General features: G+C 42.2%; 1 long non-coding RNA gene across 1 annotated transcript; it reads right to left on the bottom strand.

The window, feature by feature from the left end:
- Positions 1-4314: 4314 nt before the first annotated feature.
- Positions 4315-8636, bottom strand: LOC310875481. Its single transcript, XR_014570654.1, has 3 exons — positions 8514-8636; positions 8208-8319; positions 4315-4492 (listed from the first exon to the last, which is right to left on the bottom strand). It is a non-coding gene; the product is annotated as an uncharacterized lncRNA (long non-coding RNA).

Genomic DNA, 8636 nt, shown 5'->3' with positions numbered 1-8636 from the left:
TACTTTCGTACCCTGACCCCAATAACACAATATCAAATCAATATAAATTATCATCATAATATCAGCTCACCTTCAGGGTCTTCAAGACCTGTGTCATGTCTATCAGCTCCTTCTTTCTCTCTTGGATCTCCTGCTGTATATTTTGCTGTATTGTTGCCAGCTGTTTCTGCAGAAAATCAGCATTTAGAAATGTTTGGTTTAGAGATCCAAACATAATCCTAAATCCTAACTCAACAACTATCCATCCATCCATCAAACAAACACTTATCCGCAATCGGGGCAACGGTTCCGCTGAGCAGAGCTCACCGTAAACTTCCTCCTGGGAATCCCAAGGCGTTCTCAGGCCAGTGTGGATATAATATCCCCCCCCCCCGGTCCTTGGTCTGCCTCGGGGTCTCTTCCCAGTGCAGTGGGACATGCAGCGAGGCATCCGAACTACTGTAGATGCCCGAACCACTTAAACTGGCTCCTTTACAAGCGAAGGAGCAGCGGCTCTACTCCGAATCGTGCTCGGGTGACTGAACTTCTCACCCTCTCTCTAAGGAAGATGCCAGCCACCCATCTGAGAAAACTAATTTCGTACGCTTTTTTTTCGCAACCTTATTCTTACGGTATTGACTCTTCATGACTATAGGTGAGAGTAGAAACGAAGATTGCTTGGTAGACCGAGAGCTTTGCCTTCTGGCTCAGCTAGAACTAGCTTTAACAAATTTGATTCTATATTATTATTAGCCTATTATTATTTATTTTTTGAACATAACCTTTTTTGGTCCTTACCTGTTTCTCAGTCTTCTCTGCTGCAGCCGACACAGTGTCATGCCACTTATGCTCTTCCATGGCACACACAACGCAGACACACTGCTGGTCTGTGCAACAGAACACCTCCTTCAGCTTGTGATGACTGGAGCACATCTTCTCCTGCAGTTTGTTTGTGGCCGGGACCAGCGTGTGCTTCTGCAGCACGGGGACACTGTAGTGAGGCTGGAGGTGAGTCTCGCAGTACGAGGCCAGACACACCAGACAACACTTGAGGGCTTTGAGACGTCTGGTTCCGGAGCAGAAGTCACAGGCCACGTCTGCTGGACCGGCGTAGACCACAGACGCAGAGGGTCTCGCCTTCCTCAACTTCTCCACAATCTGTAAAGTAAAAATCACACTGTATCATTATACATACATAGTACATAATATTGTCAATGGGAATTTAACTTTGTGTTAGGACAAACTTTGTGTTAGGACAAAATAGACGATTTGCTCGTCCACCAACAACGGAAAGTATTCATTCATTGTCAAAGGCATTTAATGTTTATGTTAACACGAAAATAGCTGATTTGCTCAGACACATAAATTCTCCATTCATTGTCAATGGCATTTAATGTTTGTTAGGACAAGAATCTACACTATAGCTGAAAATAGGAGGGGCTAGCGCCCCTCAAAAAGTAATGGACAGGGGGGGGGCATTCACTGATGACCAAAAAACAGGAATCAATGAGGTTCAGGATGATGTAAGTTAAACACACAGAGAAATAATTGAATCTGCTAATCCCTAGGGCTTTTAGTGTTCCTTTTTAACAACAATCATTGTAAAATCGATCGTTTCGTTGGCCTACTATTTGCAAACTGTTAATAAAGTAGGCTATTCAATAGAAGTCGAACTCTCTCTCACCTCAGCCAGCATGTTGTTCCTCTTGAGAACAGGTTTTATCCATAGACTGTCTCTGCACTGGGGACAGCTGTATCCCGCACCCGCCAGCCTGCAGGACCAGTAGTCCTCAATGCAGTGACCACAGTAGCTGTGTCCACATGGTAGAGACACTGGTTCCCTCAGAAGGTCCAGGCAGATGGAACAGCAGAACCGATCCGGGTCCAGAACAACTCCCGGCTGCAGCTGTGCCATAGTGTCCTTTATTGTGTATTAGTCTATGCAGATTTCGTTCGTTTCCTTTATATAAATAAAATACCGGTATTTTGTTTTAAGAGAAACCAAGGAGCATTATGGAAAGGACTAAGGAGAGGAGGGTGGTTTCCTGGTTGTGTGTTACAGCATGTCTAACTGTCTGCATGCATGTGGAATACTGTGCACTCCTGTCTCCACTCTCTCATCACACCTTAATTGTAACAAAGTCTGCCCAATGATATGAGACAGCATTTACTGCTGGATTCAGTAGAACCACACATTTAAATTCCTATTTCCTATACAAGCCGGCCTCATATGTGTTGCTTGCTAATGACAAAGACAATCCATGTCAGAATCAAGTGCTAAGAAAAACAAAAGAAGGAGCGCACCTGGCTGGTATTAATCAATGAATCCGCATGGTGACCTTCAAGTGGCGCTGTTGAGCAACCTGCAAGTGGCAGCGTTGAGCAGCCTAAACTAAAGGGCCATTTAACACAACACTAATAACTAACTATACCAAAACAAGTATAGTGCACTGCTCAGTTCAAACAGGTGGGATTTTTTTCACAAACTTATCACAAATGTATTTTATTATAGTACAGACAATAGACACAAATGCAGACAACTTAGACAAGACAGGGTGCTAATACCTGAGTTTCTAAAGACGCCTTCTAAAACCTTTCTAAAAGCCTTCAATATCTTTTACAAAATTACAATAATAATAATGATGTTGCTATGCTACTACATGTATAGCAATAATAACTAATGAGACACAGAGGTAGCATCCGGCTTCAAAGGTAAAACAACGTATAGGTTGCACTGGGTATCAATGGGTTAAAATGAAATATGCACTATTTGGAATGACTAGGTTATGGGGGATAGAACACTGTCAAAAAGATTTGATACAATTAAAACATTTGAAAGGAAAGGGGAGACAGGGCACACCGTTTTAAAAGCTCCCCAAACTATTTATTGACAACAGAATGGACAACAATAGGCTATTAACGTTTCGGCCTCAGGGGCCGTCGTTATACCCCACGAAGGCCCCTGAGACCGAAACGTTGTATTGTACACTCTTGAGAGCGTAAAATGAAACCAAATGGACCCACGCTCTCAAGAGTTACAGTATTGTTAAACATCTGCATTACTTAATTTACAACAAGTCTCCACAATTAGAGAATGTAGAATGATTGTTATTTTGACCGTCTGCCTGTTATCTCTCCTATGCCATCAATACAGCATGGAATTGTGGACAAAATCTTATCCAATGACAACAAAATATTCAAGTTTGGGGTAGCTAAATGAGAGGCTAAATGTCATCAAATGGTGGTCCGCACTGGCTCAAATGCTGAATAAATAATGGGCCTCCGCCTTGATATGAGAAGGGTTGAAAACCACTGTACTAGAACTAGATAGATTGCCTATTTTCAACAAATGTTTGCCTACCGGTATATTATCACATATAGAATAGGGATGTCAGGGTTTATGTGGTTAACCCATTCTGGATGGGAACCCCTTTTGGTGTTTTAAGCATTTTTTTATTTTTTTTTGTTATCAAATGTTTTTTATTTTAAGACAAAAATCACAATAAGACACGTTAACAACATGAATGACATGTATGAGGCGGTTTCCAGTGCGAAGCAATCTTCTTTGCGGCCGTTACGCCAGCAAAGAAGACACGAATACGGGTGTTATTTAATGGAAACTGGGATACATCATTTAATAAGAATAGAGATGGGGAGGGTGTGATGTTAACTTGTAGAATAGTCGAAAGGTTAGTAGCAACCAAATTCCAAAATGTGAGGACACTCGGACACTCCCACACCATATGAAAGAATGTACCTATGGTGTTTGAAGTGCAGAAAGTGCAGTTGTGATTATTTAAAATCCGCATAGCACACAATCTACGGGGGGTTAAGTATGTCCTATGAACAAAATTTAAATGAATTTGTTGATGATCAGGATTCCTAGAAGACAGGACAACATTAGACCACACTGTATCCCAGCTCCAATCTGGATCTAGATTTGGTATGTCATTCCTCCATACAGTATCGACAAGCAAGGTCCCATAACTAGATTCTAATAAATAATCATACAATACGGAAACAAAAGGTGTTTTAAGCATTATTTTATACTTTAGCTATTTTTGAAAATTTGTGAAAATGTGGCACAAATCTTTGAATGTATATTCTTTCACAGCGAAAGTCTTTTCTTCTGGGGGATCCCTGGAACAATATATTTTCAGATGGGGGTCGGTGGTCAATTACATAATAATGTTTGGGGTCCTTGACATGAAATCTTGAGCACCGCTGATATAGAAACAGAAAACTGTCAGGATTTAGAATTTCTTTTTAAATTTTAACAGGCCAGGCCAGTTGGTCAGTATTTAAAACCAAATGGGGAAGAAAAGACAGAAGAGATGTAAAAAGATCAATGCTGTCTTTCAAGAGCAGTTGTTTTAATTTTTTTATGTTTTTCATCCTGAAGGCAGCAGCTGGTGACTACAAATCCTTACGCTCATCCAGAGCTCTCATCATATTCTGGACCCACGGTAGATGAGGGTCCATACAGAGATGGTGAGATTTCTCTGTGACCACACTGTGCAAAAGAAACAAACAAATTATTACTCAGAATAGCATGTGGTAGTTTGTGACTTAGCTTATATATACAGCAAGGGTTCCCACGACGGGACCGTACCCAAGTTCCCTCAGCCCTATGTTCCCTCAGCCCTATGTTCCCTCAGGCCTATGTTCCCTCAGCCCTATGTTCCCTCAGGCCTATGTTCCCTCAGCCCTATGTTCCCTCAGCCCTATGTTCCCTCAGCCCTATTCCCTCATTCCAAAACAGACAGGGGGGAGGGGGGGGGGGGGGGCTGTAAGGCATCAATTATACTATAATGCTAGTTATGCTACCCATACAGTAGTTCACCCTGCAGCAATCTACTTTGTTATAGCAAATGCTCCACAACAACACAGTGAAACAGTGAACAGTGAAACATTCCTTAAACAGTACTTAATTATCTGTTTTGAATCTCAGGTATGTTTCCATTGCATAGTTGTCTCATCAACCTAGAGTACACACCTTAATGAACTGACACCAACTATTTAAGCTACGTTGACAAACACAAAACTAGTTTAGCTAGAACATCCTGTCTCCTCATGTCCCCAAGTAACACTGTCCTCTGAAAGGCCATCTGCAATAACCTAATATTAAGTATACTGCACACCCATTCAACTTTGCAGCTAAGGTCGCATTCATACCAGAGAGCTTTGCTGCGATTAAAACGAATCCTGCTGCGCATTGTCAGAAAGTGCGCTTCGTTTGGCAGGTGTTCGAATCCTAATGCGCAGCAAATAACCGCATTTTACTCCGCCCAAAAACGTGGGTTTCGCTTCGCTTCGAATCGCACTTGACTACGATTCGGTGCAGGTGTGAATGCAATCCGCAGTAAATAAAGGAAATGAAGCAAACATAATGTGGCGGGTGAGGAGCTGAACACAGTTGGAGACGGTTAAGGCATATTTTACGCAGCGCAAAGATGTCCCGTTACTGTGGATAGACGTGGTCGAATAAGGAGACTGAAGCCCTGATCGAAATGAGGACGTGTAGGCTACATTAATCAATTGCTTAAGAAAACACATAAAAACACTGCAGTGTATTATAGCCTACATAATATTCTGTCTGTCTGTCTGTGCGTGCCGTAAACATGGAGTGCTGTCACTGTGTGGGACTGGGGAGTTATATCAGTGCGCTCATGCAGCGCTGTGCTGCATGCCCAAAAGAACAGTGTGTGGCGGCTGCGTGCGTAGAGAGAGAGAGAGGGGGGGGGGGGGGGTCCCAGACGGCACGACACATGCACGTTATGAGTGTAATTTTATCACCATAGATTTCACTGTGTAGGCTATAGTTTATGAATGGAACACATTGATAAAGGTCCCCCCTGCTGCGTTTCCAATTGCTGCGAATGACAGTGTGAAGGCAAACCCCAGCCAATTAAATATGCAAGAATTCCATTTCCCCGCCCATACGGATCTGAGTCTACCGAAGTATTAGGTGAGAATGTGACCTAAGTGTCCCTTTCTCGGACTGCAACTGTAGCCTACTTACTGTATAAGACCCATTTATTGAAATCCCAAACATGGAATATACTTGGACCATGCATTATGCCACATATAATGCCTGTCTCAGGACGGCCACCTGCCAGTATACAGTGGATAACTTCCCAGTCTTTCTGGGTAAGTTGGGTAACTATATAGCTACTTTAACCCTGAAATCCCAATTTTGGGCATGTCATTATAGGCTAAGAAGAAAGGACAATTGCTGATCTACAAGGTCACAACATGCCGTAATGTGTTGTGAGCTTGTAGATCGGCTTTTCCCCAAAAATAAGTTTTGATAAATGACTTAGTTTAACATGTGTAGCGCAGTGGAATAGAGTAGACACTATGACACGTCAAGAGTCAATTAGTACTATAGGCTATACATTTGTGTTCTGGTAATATCATTGATCACTTGTTTTGCATGTCCGTGGCAAAAATAAAATATTAATGGAAATGTCCATCACATTCACAAGCTGGCAAAGTGATTTCCCCGGGTGCAGATAGCTGCTGTATTATCATGGTATAAAATAGCAGACAGTGGCACTGGTACATATCTGAACTCATCTTCTCACAGTGCGTGTCAACCACATAGCCGACACTCCTCCACTTCTCAGCTTCAATGATGGTTTTGTTATGCGTAGGCCTACACACCCATGGCACTGTGCCAAGAGAACTCACAAATCAAACGCACGTACAGTACACGCAGTCAAGTTGTCTACAGTCTACCGATGTTAACCATCTCAAACCCACACCCTAACCTCCCACGGGGAAGCACACCTAAACCTAACCTATTATTATGACGAGACGAGACAAGCTGTCAGCCAATTTCATTGGGAAATAAAATGCTGTCTGTATTACACTATACACTATTATACTTATTACACTATAGGGTCTGTTTTGGAATGGGGGAATATAGGGCTGAGGGAACATAGGGCTGAGGGAACATAGGCAAAGGAATCATTGGAACTGGGGATCCCCCAAAATAATCCTATTTGAACTGGAGACCCCCCAAACGAATCATTGGAACTGGGGTTCCCCCAAACGAATCCTATTTGAACTGGGGAGCCCCCCACACCGACAAGGACTTGAAATTGTAGGCATTACATTTAGTTTGACTTGATAAATATTATTGTAAAAATATAGCCGAACTACACACAACGCCTCACACTGCGAGGCGTTTTGTGTGCTTGTAGATCAGCTATTTTCCACAATGTTTGCCTGAGACCAATTTGGTATTAAAACTTAAATTGTCACTTTGGATTAGACATACATACCCTGTAGCCACACTTATATTGCTATGTTGTTGTATTTTTACTGTTTACTGAGAAAACAATGTTGCACATCATCTGGGGACCTCCCAAAGTAATTTGGGAACCACTTAGTATACCAAGAGGAAAAAGGGGCCTATGTACAATATTTATTTAATTGACATGTTACTCCAAACCAGGGGTCATCAATATGTCCGTACAGTACACTGACAGTTGTGTCCGTGGCAAATTCTAGATTTAGTTTTTACACACCATTATAATGTTCTTATTTTGATCATAAGACCCAATTCATTCATGCAGTAATTGGCCCAATTACTGCATGAATGTCAAGTCTCCAGGTTTTCTGCAGAATATGTATGACACTGATTTACTAACGGACTGTGGTACATTAGGAGCACAACTAGTGGTTCTCAAATGGACCCTCTTAACTGTAGTGTGTAGAAATGGAACCAAAACCAAAAATGTCTACACTCTCAGAGTTACAGACCTGCTATGGTCATTCGGGGCTATATAGCTCTTCATGTGTTTCCGATTATTATTATTGTGCACTCATTTTGTATGTCCAACGTACGTCCGTGGCAAAAATAGAATTTTGACACCACCACAAGCCAGCATGGTGATGATCACTGCTCTAAAGTTTAGAGCAGTGATCATCGCCATGCTGGCTTGTGGTGGTCAAAATTCCATTGGTTCCCAAACCTTTTCATGTCAAGGACCCCCAAATTGACACTGATTAGCCCGCAGACCCCCGGGGGGTCCCTGACTGTCACCCCCCATAAGAGAAGATTTTTAGCAGTGAAGGGTCCATTTGGTTCCATTTGTACACTCTCAGAGTTACAGACCCATAAAGGGTCCATTTTGTTCCAAACTATCATTTAGCTGGGGACCCCCTGGAACTTCCTCAAGGACCCCACTTTGGGAACGACCACTGCTCCAAACACTTACATGACTCCCGTCTTTGGACAGAGGCGATCCGTCATGTAATAAGACCTCAGGCGTTTGATGTTCACTCTCTTCAGGTAGAATTTGAAACAGCAGTCATCATGGCCATTTCCATCTGCGTATACCATTTTATTTGTTACTTGATATATAAAAAAGCTTGTTATGACATGGAAAAACAGGTAGTAATAATTAGCATGCATTATTTATGACCACTTGGTAGAGATACTTGGTATACTCTTTGGTAGAGAAGATAAAAACATATTATGTTTGTAATAAGGTCACTAAAAAGTTAAAAACAAATGTACTTACAGTGGGCTGTCACAGAGCAGTATAGCACAGCTCCCACTATCAGGATATACAGCAGGACACTGTGAGTACTGGTTCCCATGGTCAAAACCTTCCGCAGAGAGTTATAGTTGTTGGCTGGGTGTG

Source organism: Protomyctophum parallelum (assembly GCF_964188405.1).
Source record: "Protomyctophum parallelum genome assembly, chromosome: 18".
NCBI lineage: Eukaryota > Metazoa > Chordata > Actinopteri > Myctophiformes > Myctophidae > Protomyctophum > Protomyctophum parallelum.
This window is presented reverse-complemented; position numbering and strand designations above follow the sequence as displayed.